Source organism: Lissotriton helveticus, chromosome 10 (assembly GCF_964261635.1).
Source record: "Lissotriton helveticus chromosome 10, aLisHel1.1, whole genome shotgun sequence".
Lineage (NCBI taxonomy): Eukaryota > Metazoa > Chordata > Amphibia > Caudata > Salamandridae > Lissotriton > Lissotriton helveticus.
Window position 1 is genome coordinate 528,114,652 of NC_136071.1, and position 15,420 is coordinate 528,130,071.

General features: G+C 43.1%; 1 pseudogene; it reads right to left on the reverse strand.

Annotated features, from left to right (window-relative positions):
- Positions 1 to 5,061: 5,061 nt before the first annotated feature.
- LOC144784051 (nmrA-like family domain-containing protein 1) overlaps positions 5,062 to 15,420 on the reverse strand; it is a 79,452-nt pseudogene continuing 69,093 nt past the window's right edge.

Sequence of the window (15,420 nt, forward strand, 5' to 3'; positions counted from 1 at the left end):
CGGCCATGTTGCTCCTGGTCTACCTAGTGGACGGAGCCTGGTCTTGTGATTTTGATGTTGTAGGGCGCCTTTAAACCAGAGCTGATGCGCTTGGTAAGTTAGTAGTATTTCAACTTCCTCAAAAGGAACGTATTCCACTGGAGGTTCCTCTACTGTGTAGTAGTGGAACTCGTGTGTTACTGGATTTGCTGCAGGAAACAGAATCTATGAATAGAATACCTCTGTCTGCAGATATTCATGTGCCTCTATAACAAATATTACTTTACCACCTCTCGATGATACTCCATTATTTATAAGCTTTATAGTGATTGTTTTCTTTATATTTACCGGGATGGGTATAGCATCCGGGTAATTCTGTTGGAGACTTGTGTCGTCTAAAACTGCCTGAGCTGCTGCTGCAGCTCTCTCCCTTACGTCGTCACTCTCTGACTTTGTTGACCGAAAGTTTGCAGAGCAAGTTTCAAGGAAACAAACATAAGGTGCACAATATTTTTGGAACACTGTATCCTTCAACGTTGAACAAACCAAAAAACTAATACATAGGTTTTTCGTCCTACTTAGTTATGGCGGATATTATATCCTTTTACCCACTCCAGACGTCTATTTGAGTATTTTTACGGGAAAAAGGGGTCTGTGTGAAAAGCACGACTGAGTTACTCTAGTATCTAGCGTTAAATTAGTGCCTTGCCAAAAGTTGGGCACCATGTAGTGTAGTTTCTATATTGCCAATAGGCTCTGCGCATTGGAAAAATATATACTATAGATTTGACGTAGGATTGAGGTTTACTAAGTCTCTATCGAATATATTAGACTTAATTGTGAGTGGCAGCTAGCTCAGAAGTCACTAGAAACTTTCTCGAATGAACAAGAAGGGATTCGTTTCTGACAACCGCATAAACATGACAACTTTGTTTCCCAAGAATAAGAAATATATCTCTAGAGTCGCGGAAACAATAGATAGTTATTTCACTCAGTCAATCGTGCATGCTTCGTTTCACCAGAGGTGCAGAGAATTAGAGAGAAGGGCGTTTTCAATAAAAAGTATTTATTGAACAGTCTTCTGTCTCATGCAGGAGAAATAAACTGCTACAATCGTAATACTGGTTGCAAAGTACAATGCGTATAGCACGAAGAGTATTATAAAATAATACTGTAAAAGCATATGGTTTCTAAGCTATAAAATACATTGAATACATACATTAATAAATAAAGACTAAAAGTACTCAACTGGTTCTTCTAAAATACGCCTACCCCGGTGTACCTGACCTAAGTCTAGTACGAGGGAAGAAGTAAGTGAGGTGTAGCTTAGTTTCAGTATTCTTTGCCAAGAATCTATCCAAGAATTCTCTAAGGGTCTAATCAGCTCCATACCTTGGTTTTAGAATGAAGGAGGTCTGGTATCTCTCTCTCAGGACTCGATTTCCCAACAACCCGCAAGTGTAGCTTGGAAACACTGGAGCTGGATTTCTCGGCAGGAGAAAAGGCAGCGTCTCTCTCAGTGTGTCTGCTGGAGGGTCGGCTTTCTTCGGCACTTGCTTCGGCGAGCTGTGTCGTGTAGGTAGATAGTCGAACTGCTCCAAACCACTGTATCTTTGCCTGGGCAATTGTGGGTACATTTATACCTTGAAGGTGCTGAGTTTGACGTAAGGTTGGACATAATAACGTCATCAAAGACTCAGTTATTTGAAAACTCCATGAGTTCTTGGATAAATCAATATTCAAGCAAGGGGAGGTCCCTGACTGCTGAAGGCGGGTTTTTCCAAGAAATCGTTGTGGATTTTCGGAACTAGTGGAAGTAGCCATGCCGTATTTGGACTGCCTGAGCTAAATCTTAATATGGTTATGATTTCTATGCCTATATAAGGATATGGTGATTTATACCTATATAAGGGCATGAATCGGGAAAATTACACTAGGGTCCTAAAATGCTCTACAACAAGTGACTGCAGATGTTATTTGTGCACAGTGTGGGTGTTTGGATTTATAGAATGTGGTGGGGGTCTATGAAACTTCAAATGATCATTTTCATTCCTAGTGTTTGTAACTGGCACAAAAAATAAAAAAATATTTATACACCATAATGGCCTTGTGGTTGTTATAGGTGATTTCTACTGTTTCAATGTTGTGCTGAGGGCTCTGACTCAACCTAGTGGGTATCAGAGGAATTGTCTTCCATCTCTGATGACTGACATGTGTTCTCCAAGGTCTTTGAATAGATTTGTATAGCTATTGCTTTGGAAAGTACATTTCAGGATCGGTGGATCCCTCAATCTCTTTTCTACTCCTAATGAGAAGGAAGGTCTTCTGGCTCAGTAGAGAGCTGTCAAATGTGGTTGGGTATTAATCTTGGGGAAGGGTAATGGTGGAAGAGGGCCTTTGTCTGATATCAGGGCCCCATCCTGCAAATTTTGCAGCACACAGATCATTGCCCAGCTTTCCCCAATAGCTCTATCAGGAAATGAGTCAAAGTTGGAAAGAAAGATCTTTCCTCTGGTAGAGAGTCGCACACTGAAATTCAGATTGGTTATTACATCTGGTTTTCAGTAGTGCTAGTTGTGGATGTGGGTGGGGCCAATAGAGGGCATGGGTGGGGCTAGTAGAGGAAGTGGGTGGAGCCAAGGAAGTGGTTGTGGTCTCCCTCCAAAAAGTTGAGCACCTGCACTTAAAATTTAACAAATTAAGCACTGCAATACGCATAGCTCTGCGACTGTAGCATTAAGATAATTTGGGTGCGGGTAGACCCAGCCAAAACAGGCCACATGGCCCCATCGATCGATAAGGTGCCTAAAAGGACCGCTGTCATAGGGTGAGGAAAGGCGCCATTAAACCATATAGATTCTTGCCAAGCTGTTAATGAAACTTCAAGAAATCGATAAGGGCGGTAATTCCGTAGTAACACAGTGGCAGTATACTCGAGAAAGAAGTTATCTGTGCCATCCGCCGCCTGGAATGTTACCTAAGAATAAAACACCTTGAAGCAGTGTGCTGCATCTGCCTCAACAACAAAAATAAGTTCTGCACCACCATTTGGGACTCCATATTGAGCCAGATAAGCAGTGACTGGGGCGTGGTTCAGAGGTGCCATGGCGACTGCCATAATGGAAGAAAAATATAAAACATCCTATACCAGGCAGCGCGACTATGGGTTAGAGAAAGAAAAAGACCTTTTAGAATTCAAGCTTGAAAAAACGATAACTTTATATTACAGGAGGTTACTCCATCACAACAGTCTCCGGAAATAGATGTGAGGGGATTGTCGACGAGCACAAGCACTACTCATACTCAGGAGTCTTGCAGATAAGTACCAGACCAAATGTTGGGTGCTATGTTGCGGGGATTTTGCACATACACAGAACTATGCGCAGGAAAACAGGACCTCTGTGTATAGGGGCTGAACCTTCCTACCACCTTAGTACCCCAAATAGACTAGCTGTAGTGTCTCATTCATTCTCCTACATAATCATGAAGCTACAAATGATTAGACAACCAAGAACACAACACTCCCGACTCTCCCAGGAATCGCGGTAACAAGACATACCCTTTCGCTCACTCACTCGTACTTGTCCACAATAAGAATTGTCAGAGTCATGGATATAGCTCAAAATGTTTATTTTAACTATTGTGCTCCATAATCCAGCATACGAGCTACTACCAGCAGCGAAATGCATAAACCTAAAACAGTTAGCATTGTTACAATTCGATTGAATATAAAAGGGGATGTCATCATATACAGACAGTGGAAAAAGGACTATAAGGCTTAACCAGCCTCCCCTATGGTAAGGTGAAGTTTATTATATAAAGGAAGATCTCTGAGCTTTGTCAACAGACCCCATACCTTACTGCCTAGATGGAAGTTTTCCATCATAGGAACAGCATAACTTTTCCCTGGAAAGGTCCCTCTCCAAGTGTGTTTTTAGAACAACTTGCATCCCCATAATATCAAAGCACGTGTTTCCAGCAGCACAGCTGTGTTAGCATGTTTTGTCTAGATGCTAGGGACTGACCAGAACAGAATAACAAGGGGCATTGTTTATCGACCTTGCACATCGTGTTCAGACTAAACTCCAAGAACAAGCAAAAAAACACAGAAAGCAGACAGTTCTATTGTGAAAGGCACAAACCGAGTCTTGCAAACTAAAGTCATGTAGTAATGTGTGCAAAAGCAGCATCATGGCAGCAGAGCTCATGCTAACTTAGCAATGTTAACAATGACCCTAACTGCCATAAAACAGAGTTTTCAAACTTTTACAGCCTATTCCCATGCTTAAGACAGTCAGATTTACTCCCTTCAAGAGCAGGCGTAAACCCCTTTCCATAGTGGAAAAAGGAAGGCAACACCTCCAAAATAACAACGGCAGGCTTGGATAGGGAGAAGCCGTTATCTCACAAGGAAATACATTTTATAAATGTGGAAAAGATCAAGTGCAAGCACATTGGTGCAAATACACTTTCAAATGCACACTATGTATATTTAGGCATAAAGAAATTATTTTTCAATAAAGTTCAAGAGAATTGAAAGATCACATCGAGCTTTTCCGAAATAGTCCTGGAAACATTTATGAATCCTAGAAATTTGGACAGCTTCCCAATCTATAATATTAGTCACGCTAGAACTCAGGTGGAGAAACCTCTCCTAAAACATAACTTTTGTGTCAGCAACAAGTGGCACTTGCGAAGGCTTCATCTGTCCCATCATGATCTTTGAATGGACTTGTCTGAAAAGTAAATTTCTGGTCAAGTGCAAAAGGTGGCACAAGTTTAGAAACAAAAACTAGTGAATCATATTTGAGAGATTACGTCTATGCACAATAGCAAAAGCAAAATGTTTAAACATTAGGATTCAAAGAGGTGTTTCATACAAAATGCCTTTCATTAACTTGAGCTTTACCAAATTATTCCCATAGTACGCAAAGAAGCATCCAGCACTTACGACAAAGTCCAACGTTGAAAGCTTTATGTGGTAAGGAAGGCACAGTTGAAAGAATGTTGTTAGTTGAAACCAAAAAACAAAGCCACAAGAAAAGAGTACCAGCTTATCAGCCAGTGTACATGATCCAGCCACTACAGGTCTTTGAAGGCATCTTTCTTCAGCTCCATCCACTCTGCAAACTTCTTGGCCTTGGGGTTACGCTGCAACGTGAGCGGTATGTCACATTTTTGGTTTCATTTCGTAGAAACTGAACATGTTCGCCAATTCTACAGCACCAGGGAAGCCCAGTTTCTTATAAGCTTTGGGAGTCATCTGATTGAAAGTAACAGGAAACACCAGCATTAAAAGGGACAAACATCCCACAAATGGAATACACAAACAATAAGAGAAGTCTCTGCACGAAGTTGATGCACTCTCTTTCACAGAAAGGCTGGTTCCAGAGAAGGCATTCCCTCACCTGTATTAAATGCAGTAGTTGGTCCATGGGCACCATTCCCTTGCCTGCCATTCTTGACCCTGTCCAGCCAGGGGTCAACGGTTCAATATTGCACTCAGTAACTACCATGAAGAGGCATATAAAGCATGGAATTGTGAGAATAAAAATAACCAACAGCTGGAGTACTTTGGTTAATACAAGTAATTTAGAAGTCTGATATCTTAAATCCTCCCCTCTTGCCTTTAGGTACTGAGGTTTACCTACTAGACACATCTGGACCAGAAATTCAGTATAGTAATATGAGCAGGAAATCGCATGATTCCATGCCTTCCACAGCCTTAAAACATCCAAATCAGATTACAGAAGACAGGAATATCTGCTACAAGTTATTGTATTACGTCCACGTAGCTTGACTATCTCAACAATCAATAGCCATATTATGCATCACTTTGTCTGCCCTCACAGCATGAGACTTGTATCAGACAAGCTGAAGAGATCAGGTTAAGGACATTTAAACAATAGTAGGAATTGAGGATTACAGAACAGCAACAGATCTCAGAAATCCCATGGCTGGATCTGAAGCCATAAAGTCTGGTGTGTTACTAACACACTGAGGGCTATAAGAAGACAAGCTTCCAAGTCAGTGTTAACTGATGAGGCCATGAACTGAAAAAATATGCTCTGACAGCACAGCATTATAAAGGAGGAGCAGGGAAAAGCAAATTTGCGACACAGCAACACTAAGTGCAGCGGGGGTGAGAAGTAAACAAGGCAGACTACTCAGAAACACAGGCAGTCTCTTGAATGGCTTAACATAAAAGAAAACAAGACCTTTTTGAAAAGGAAGCACTGGAAGCAGCAAAGGAAACCAATTAAAAGACTGAAAAAGAGAATGTTCCATGGCAGGGACAAACAGTATTGACAACCTGGGAAACTAATAAGCTGGCAAAAGAAAATTACAAGGAAAGCCAACCAATGGTAGGAATGCACAGGCTCTAAAGAGCCTGCTTGTTCTTGATGAGCCACAATATGTCTTGCAGCAGTTAGCGCAAGCGCTATCAAATAGGCTTACACCTAAAAAGGAGGCATGAGGGGTAGGGTGGCAGAGGAGACTGAAGGGCAATGAGTATTTCCCTCAATGCCCAACTTAGTTCTTACACGTGGAGTTACATCACAAGCAGAGAACAGAGAGAAACAGAAACAAACTGTGAAGTCAGCTGACACTATTTCCGAAAGACTTGATTACACGTAGGGAGAACCGCCCAGAGTTAAAAGCCAATAATCTTGAAAGTGAAAGATGGACTAAACAGAAATGTGCAAAGTAATTAACAACTTCAGAGTTAAAGTATCTGCAAGTTTAGTGTAGGAAAAGGAAACTTGACACAGGAAGAAGCTCAGGCAGTCAGAATGTTAGCAGCCTTCACTGTTCCCCACTCAAGTACAAACATACCAGCATTCCACAAGAACATACCATAACAGGCCAAAGGGAAGAATATAGGAGATACCAAATATATGTTCTAATAAAAACAACTGATAACTATACCAGCAAAAAAAAAAAAATCCTCTAAGAAATAAGAAAAAGCAACAACAAAAATATTTTATGATTATTGATCACAATTCTGCTAAAATTCCAAATTCTTCTACTTTACAACCCCAGCAAACACTTTGGTCACTCGATACAGTCTGATAAAACATGAAGAATTACTTACTCCCGTTTGTAGTTTCACCTTCAACATACCCCCCCACCTTAACACAAAGTGACTGAACTGCTTTACAACGGTCATGCCAATATTTTAGGTCTCGTGCCTAGCGTTGCAGTGCACAGCACCACTCGCGCAGCGCGAGACATTTAGTAGGTAAAAATGGGGTTCAAGATGATGACCTAGGAATAGCAAACGCATGAGCGTGTGCTTTTCCTTTCGGGGCACGTTATTGCCCTTTGCGTGCATGTTGTTCACAAAGCCAGCACGCAATAGGCCAAAGGCGGGCGCATAGCTCCGCCCACGGCCTATTGGTGTCTATTACGCACACCAAAGGCCATGTGGTTTCAATATCGTGCCCAGGCACGGGCGTGATAATCGAAACCACATGTCTTCCTGTGGCGCGCACTGGCACACCGCTCGTGGGCTTCTTGTTTTGTAAGCGTTTCTGCTTGTGCTTGCTCGTTCTCATATACAGACACTTTCGGTGTCCTAGATTTTCTTGATCCAAACATGGTGCGTTTATTTAAAGTATTCCTCACCCTCACAGTACAGCAAAAAATTACTGGACAACAAGAACGAGGTTACAAAAGAATTGGGAGGACTTGGCAGAGTTCCAGGAAAACAGGCCTTGCTATTGCACAAGACACTACTGAAATGGAAAAGCTATCCTCCTGGTAGAAATGACCGGCGGGGGCAGCATTGCGAGGAGCTTTATTGTGCAGCTCCAGTGTGTACTATGAACTCCTTCTGACATCCTGTTGGTGCAGTGCTGGCTCTGAGGAGGCCGGCGCTACTGATTTGTGTACAGTGGAGCGCCGTCCTCGGCCCCCTCCTCCCTGCCAGCTTGCTTCAGACGTCACAGAGCCGCTTCCCTGCCAGTTCCCTGCTCCTCCAGTATCCTGGCAGCCCAGCGCCGGACTGTCAGCGGCGCAGGGCAAAGAGCTTGTGCCCAGCATCAGTCGCAGCCCCCACAGCGGCCAGGAGGTAAGAGCCGCAGGCACGGCCGTGCAAGCTCCTTCGTCTCCCCCTCTCCCGCCCTCCACTGTGCGTTGGCTGTTTTGTTTGCTTTGTTATTGTACGCCTACGGAAGCCTCTCCGCCTTTACACTAAATTCAAACAGTGTTTCTTACGCTCCTCCCAGACTCCTTTGACTCCCACTGCCCTGGTAACTGACATTCTAGTTAGCACCGCCCTGGGCACCTGAGTCCCTGCTGACCACTTCCGTGCAGCCAGGCTCATCACTCTCTCTTCCTTATGCACAGCAAGACCTTGGTCACTCTGTTCCTTCTATACACTCCAGGCCACTGCGCCCCTTGTAGGGCACAGCCTTTGCCACTTAACCACTTGCTGTACAGAACAGTCGCTGGCCATAACTGTACAACACACATCTGGTCACTTGCCCTGGTGTCTTGCAGCACACCCCTGGGCACTTCAATACACATCGCTGCTGTAAGGTACACACCATTGGCCAATATCATTCTGTACAGAATCGCACTGGACACCTCGCCCTTTCCGCAGCACTGCTGTGATCACTAGTGCCTCTGCAGTTCTGCACAGCCATGGCCACTCACGTAACACTACGGCACGCGATGGATCTTCTATTCTCGCATGCCGCAGACATGGCATTGTGCCTCTCCTTTATGGCACTGCTTAGATCTCTCTGCCTCTCATGCACAGCCCCGCGCACTGTGCCACCTTCTGTATACATAGGGCTCTGAACAATCTTCCTTCTTGAATCACACAGGACAGTCTCCCATACAGCTTGCTTGGGTCTCTCTGCCCCTCCCTAACTATACAGCACAGCTCAAGTCACAGTGTCCCTCCTCCCAGGCTTTTGCAATGGCCAAAACACTTTTCTGACCATTCTGTCTGTCTTCTGTACCCCGCAAGCAGCCCTGGTCAGCATGACCTCATGAAGACCAGAGACGTGATTCCTCTGCCTATCTATCCCTGTTCTGCAGAGCCCCTTGGTGTGCATCACAGTTCTCTCAAGGTGCACCCTCTTCGCGTTGGAGCACAGCCAAGGCAAGTGACCACTACACCTTTCTGGCACTGTGGATCAACCAGGTAACTTCCCAGGTCAAGCTACTCCCTTTCGCAGAGCACTGACCTGGTTACTCTGCCCTTCCTGCATGCCCCCATTTCACCTTTCATTGTCTAATGCCTTGGTGTACAGCATCTCTTATATATTGTATACCAGGGCACACGTCCTAAAAAACAGAAGAGGGTGGACTAACCAAGTCAGGTAATATGCAAGTAGCATCATGGCGCCTGACATCGCACGTGTCATTACAGAAATTGGCATCACAACCCATGATCTCACAGAAAGTGACATCACAAGAAGTGACATCAGAACTTAAGACATCACACATATGTTTAGCAGTACATTTGAGCAGATTATTGTCTAATGCCTTGGTGTACAGCATCTCTTATATATTGTATACCAGGGCACACGTCCTAAAAAACAGAAGAGGGTGGACTAACCAAGTCAGGTAATATGCAAGTAGCATCATGGCGCCTGACATCGCACGTGTCATTACAGAAATTGGCATCACAACCCATGATCTCACAGAAAGTGACATCACAAGAAGTGACATCAGAACTTAAGACATCACACATATGTTTAGCAGTACATTTGAGCAGATTACAATATTTAACAAATTAGATTTTGTGTCGAGGTTGTGACAAAAAAAAACCAGACAAAATCTGGGCATCAACTTAAACATTTATTTTTGAAAACGCTGCCACAAAGAAATTGACAAGGAGAACTGGCTGTAAATCTGTTCTGCTGGTTTGCATAGCCTGCATTTTAAAATATCTTATGCGGTTGAGGCACCTGATGCATAGATCGTTGTTTACAGAGTACATCTCAGTTAATAATAATTGTAAAATAACTCAGGAGGTTAATGAACTTGCTAGAGAGATCTGTGTTTTGTCTAGTCCCAGTTTTGATATAAAGTAGCATAGAGGGTTAATATGTCTCCTTCAAAGTACATCATGTGACATGCAGATGACAGATTTTTATTTAACGTTGATAGGTAAGCAGGTTACTGCTTTTAACACAGAGATCCTTTTGTTACTTGCAATTCATACATTTGAATCTTTCTAATATAGCACAGTGAGCTAAGGACATGTGACTCCTACACCTTGTAACTCTCACTGTCTTATGTAACACATCCTGTACATTGATTTAAAGACATATGAATTACTGTCTATGTATAATGTGTATGTGTGCTGTAAAATGCGCAGACACCCTGGATTGGGATGAGTACAACTATAAAAGAAATATAAGAAAATAGTGGTATTTAAATTATTTGTGTCAATATTGGGGCGACCATCACATCTGAAATCCTTTTTTTTATTAACGCTTTTTATTAAATAGTTGTGAATCGTCATTCCAAGTTACAGAAAGAGGGCAGTGCAGAATTGGATTCACAAATACGGTCGTTAATGGTAGGGCATACAAATGGTATATACTGAGTTACATCTGAAATTCTTATAGTGCATGATTATGTCTTGTACCTCAACAAAGTCAAAAGCATGCCTCTCAAGTACTTGTGAAGTAATAACAAGCTGTTGGTCTTTGTTTACCCTCCATTGCGTTTGCAGGTAGGTGTGAGGCTCCAGATAGCTTGTAGCCAGCAAACTCAATCAAAAGAAGGCCTGCTGCCCACTTAACTTTGGCCCTTGTTAGGGGCCCAACTGGAGTCTGGTCATTCTAAAGGAACTATGGAGGTGGTAAGGCCTCGCATGGTGAAAAAGACAAAGAAATTATTTAAAGAACTGTCATTAGAGAAGGGTTTTAAATTACCAGCAGATAGCCCTGCAGCTCAGGTTGTGAAAGATACAAATTGTTTAGAATATGTAACTCCTTTTTGCGCGCTAGTATGGATGTGGAAAGGGAATGAAGGGCTGTGGCCTAGATTTGGTTCTCTTGAGATAGATGATATTGAACGCTTGACAGAACGTATACACTTAAAGGGTGACCCATCATGGGATTCACATTATGTAAAAGATTGTTTACAGCAGTGGCTTTCAATTGCAAAAAATAAACCTCTCCTTTCAAAAAAGAAAGGCCAGGGGAATGCCTCCACTGAATATAAAGACTGTTCTGCAATAGCAATGGTGAATAGTGAGTGCAAGAAGCCTACTAAAAAAGAGCTAGAATTAGCAAAAGATTAGCCCACATCTTATAGCCAGTGTTTATTAGAATTAAGTAACTATGTGCAAACAGAACAGCATTTGTTGTCACTATGGCAAAAGTGTGGGTTTTCAACAATTGAAGCAGACCGGGTTAAAGAAATACCAAATGCCACTACTTCTAGACGGGCTGCTGCTCTGCTATGTATTTGGACGCACCGCCAAGTAAATATTGATATAAATACGTTGAAAAAACTGTTTATCGCCTCCAAGCCTCAAGGCCTTTTTGTCAAACTGGGGGAAGGAACAGACAATGAGCAAATAACTAGTAGCGCATTGACTGAGGAGGAGATTTTGTTGCTTACTAAGGAAGAAAGGAAAAGACAGGGAGTAAATGCAACTAGTGAATTTAATTCCGGGGTCTCAGATAGAGCCAGCAATGAGAACAGCCACCAAACATTGGGACAAAACATCCAGTCTGCATGGCCTGTTTCTCCTGTACCTCAATTCTCATCCCCTCTTCCAGCAACTTCAATTTACCCATCACTTTCAGGCCCCTACAAACAGTGTGAAAGACATAAAACACCTGAGCAAGCACTGGCTTCACAACCAAGCTTAGCACGTGTACCTTATTTCCACATATCCCTGGAAGGTGATTTAACCAGGGTACCTGACATACCAACTAACCCCAGAGAGGGCAGTTTTAGAACACCATTCTTGAATGGGTACTTATCCTTAGGAGGGGACATGCTACATGTTTTTGAATCCCCAGCCCAACCTTCCACTTTTGGTCTGAGTGAAGATTTAGGGCTGAGTGCAAAAGAGAGAAAAGATGAGGAGGAACATGAGCAGTTAACACACCTGAGGAAAGAGGCAGATGAGTTCCAAGAAGAAGTAAACACTGATAGGGAGGAAATACAACGCTCCATTAATAAACTACAGGATAAGCTAGAGAGAAGGGAACGTCTGATACATATACGGTCACAAACACGGACCCTAAAGGGAAAGGGTGAGAACTCATATACTGATGGCATACTATTGAACACTAAAATAACTGCACCAAAAATAGTGTTGGGGGGACAGCCATGCTAAAACTATGGACCCCCTTGGAGGCAACCCAAATGACTAAGGACGCGCCTGACCCACCAGTGTAAAATATTATGAGTGGGTTCATAAAATATGTATTGCCTATACCCTCCTCCCTCGAGATGTAGAAAAGCTATTAAAAATAGGATATGGGAGCAGATGATCTTTAGTAAAAAGTGCATTCCAAATTCCACAGGAAAGGGATTTGACCATACTGACTAATATTATGGATGTCACAGAAAATAGATTGATTCATTGGTTAGAGTCTATCAGGGGCACAATTAATGGCCTAGCAGTTAAACATGGTGATTTTTCTCAAGTCACTGCCATGTTGCAGAAGCCAGGTGAGTCAGTGGCTGATTACATCTTAAGGTGCAATGAAGCATGGGATAACAGTGCAGAGGTACCACGGACCACAGAGGCCTATAAGGTATTGGCTACGCAAACCCTTATGAATGGATTGCTAGCTTCTGTGGCCCACAGTTGTAAACTACACCACCCTGATTGGTCCACTAAAGGATATAACGAGTTGTGCACGCTTCTCATAACTATGGAAAGAGATGGTATTTTTAAGGTAAGGAAGGACATCACTAAAAATGACAAAGGAATGATGTTGCAGCAAGTACAAAGAGAGGATGAGCCAGAGGGAATGTACTATCAGGGGGCACAGCAAACAAGATAATGGACAAGGATACCAGAGGAGAGACAAGAGTAGGGATCGGTGCTATAAATGCCAGAGGTATGGGCACTGGGGACGCAATTGTAAAAATAATAGAGGTAGAAGGGACTGGAATGAGAGAAGTGACCAGTATAATAGAAATTATAGAAACAGGAATGAAAGGTTTGACAGAAATAAGACCCAGCCATCTGCACCACCCATGCCCAGAGACCTGAAGCAGACCCAGCACTCCCGGAGGAATCCTTTCCAGGAGCAACATGGATCAGCATAGGACAACGCGGAGAGAGAGATGGGACAAACTGCAGCAACCAGAGCCCAGTGCTTTATGATGAAGGTATCCGAGACACCAGAGGAGAATCCTATGTTTCAAATTAAGGTAGGAGATAAAGAGATTGATTTCCTAATAGACAGTGGTGCAACCCTATCCGCAGTAAGAAACAAGTTGGCTCCTGGTAGTGGTGAAACAGTCACTACTATAGCAGTAAATGGAATGATGATGCATGAAGAATTGTCAGAACCCCTACCAGTTTCTGTTGATGACTTCACAATGACCCATCAGTTTCTGCTGTCACCAGATGCACCCATCAATTTGCTGGGGAGAGACCTCCTCTGTAAATTGCATGCAACATTATATTTTTCACAAAATGGGATTTACTTACAAGTACCTGAGGACAGGTTAGAATTGGCTAATAGAGCACTTACTGCTTGCAAATTAAGTGAGGACTCTTATGTGCAACCCCTGTCTTCTCTCTCTCTCTCCAACACGTTACCAATGGACTCCATTACATGGAGATTTTTATGAAAACATGTTTCAAGAACTGTTTAAATACAGCCCTGACATTGAGAGTGAATTGGTCACTCATTTAGTGCAGTTGACATTAGTACCTGAGCCCATACACTGTACTGCAGCATTTTTCTCAGGAGCAGTGCCTGAATGGTACGCCTACAGGGCAGACAAACATTTGCACTGGACAATGGAGTTGCTTGAGCACACATTATATGTAGAAAAAGAAGGGTGTGCAGTGAGCATTGAACTAGGACCACAGGAAATGAGATTATTTCAAGTGCCAGATTCTGAACCACATGTATCCATAGCTGTAGCACCAGGTTACTACCCTAAGAATTTGGGCCCTATGGTCAAACGCCTTCAGGACTTACCTAGAACTAAGGATTTTATATTTCCTTTAGGAACGGTGTCTGTGTTAGGAGATGGAGAAGGGTGGTGTTGGACGTTGTGTATGAACAGAAAGGACAGGACTGCAGTTTTTGACAAACTTGAAGGGAATATGGCTTTACAGCTGACTAAAAATAAAATCCTAGAGCAAGTGAACTCAGAGGTCTGGGCAAAACACAAAAATGAGGCAGGATTATTGAAAACATGCCCTCCCCGTAAAGTGAAACTTAAAGAGAATGCTGAATTACCTTATGCCCGTCAGTACAGGCTGTCACCTCAGGCTGAGGAGGGAATAAAACCTGTGATTGAATCTCTCTTGCAGCAAGGCATCATTAAAAAGACATCCAGCCCCTGTAAAGTCCTATCATTCCATTACCCAAGGGCAATACTGAGCAGTATAGGTTCATACAAGACTTACGACAGATAAACAACATTGTGGTTCCCTTAGCACCTGTTGTGCCTGACACCAATACTATATTATCTTCTATACCTGTAGAGGCAGAGTACTTTTCAGTCATTGATCTCTCCTCTGCATTTTTCAGTATTAGAGTCCATCCAGAGAGCGAGTACCTTTTTGCTTTCACAGTGAAAGATACCCAATATACTTTCAGAAGACTGGCACAAGCTATACTGAGAGTCCCACGGTCTATGCGCAGGCAGTAAAGAGAGACCTGGATAGCCTACACCTGGAAGGAGGTAGCATCATCTTGCAGTACGCTGATGATCTACTTGTGGCATCTCCATCCCTTGCAGCTTGTGAAAAAGACACTGTAGCGCTGCTGAATCACCTCCAGGAGAGAGGACACAAAGCTTCATTGTCAAAATTCCAGTGCTGCCAAAAAGAGGTGACTTACCTGGGTTATGTGGTATCCAAAGGAACACGCCGCATATCACCCGACAGGATAAAAATGATTCAGGGCATGCAGCCTCCGTCCACCAAGAAAGGAATGCTGTCATTCCTGGGGATGATGAACTACTGACGCCAGTGGATCCCTGAGTATAGATCCTATGATGCCATCCTGCGACAATGTACACTACAAGATGCTCCCAACAACATTGTATGGACTAATGAACTTGCAAACTGTTTTAAGAAACTGAAAGAGACTTTGTGTACTGCACCAGCCCTGGGGCTGCCTGATTACAAACTGCCCTTCCATCTCTATGTGTCAGAGCAAAATGGCATTTGAAATGGTGTGCTGACACAGCAGCATGGCTCTGGAAAAAGACCTGTGGCATACTACTCCATGACTTTGCCTGCACCAGTAACTGGGC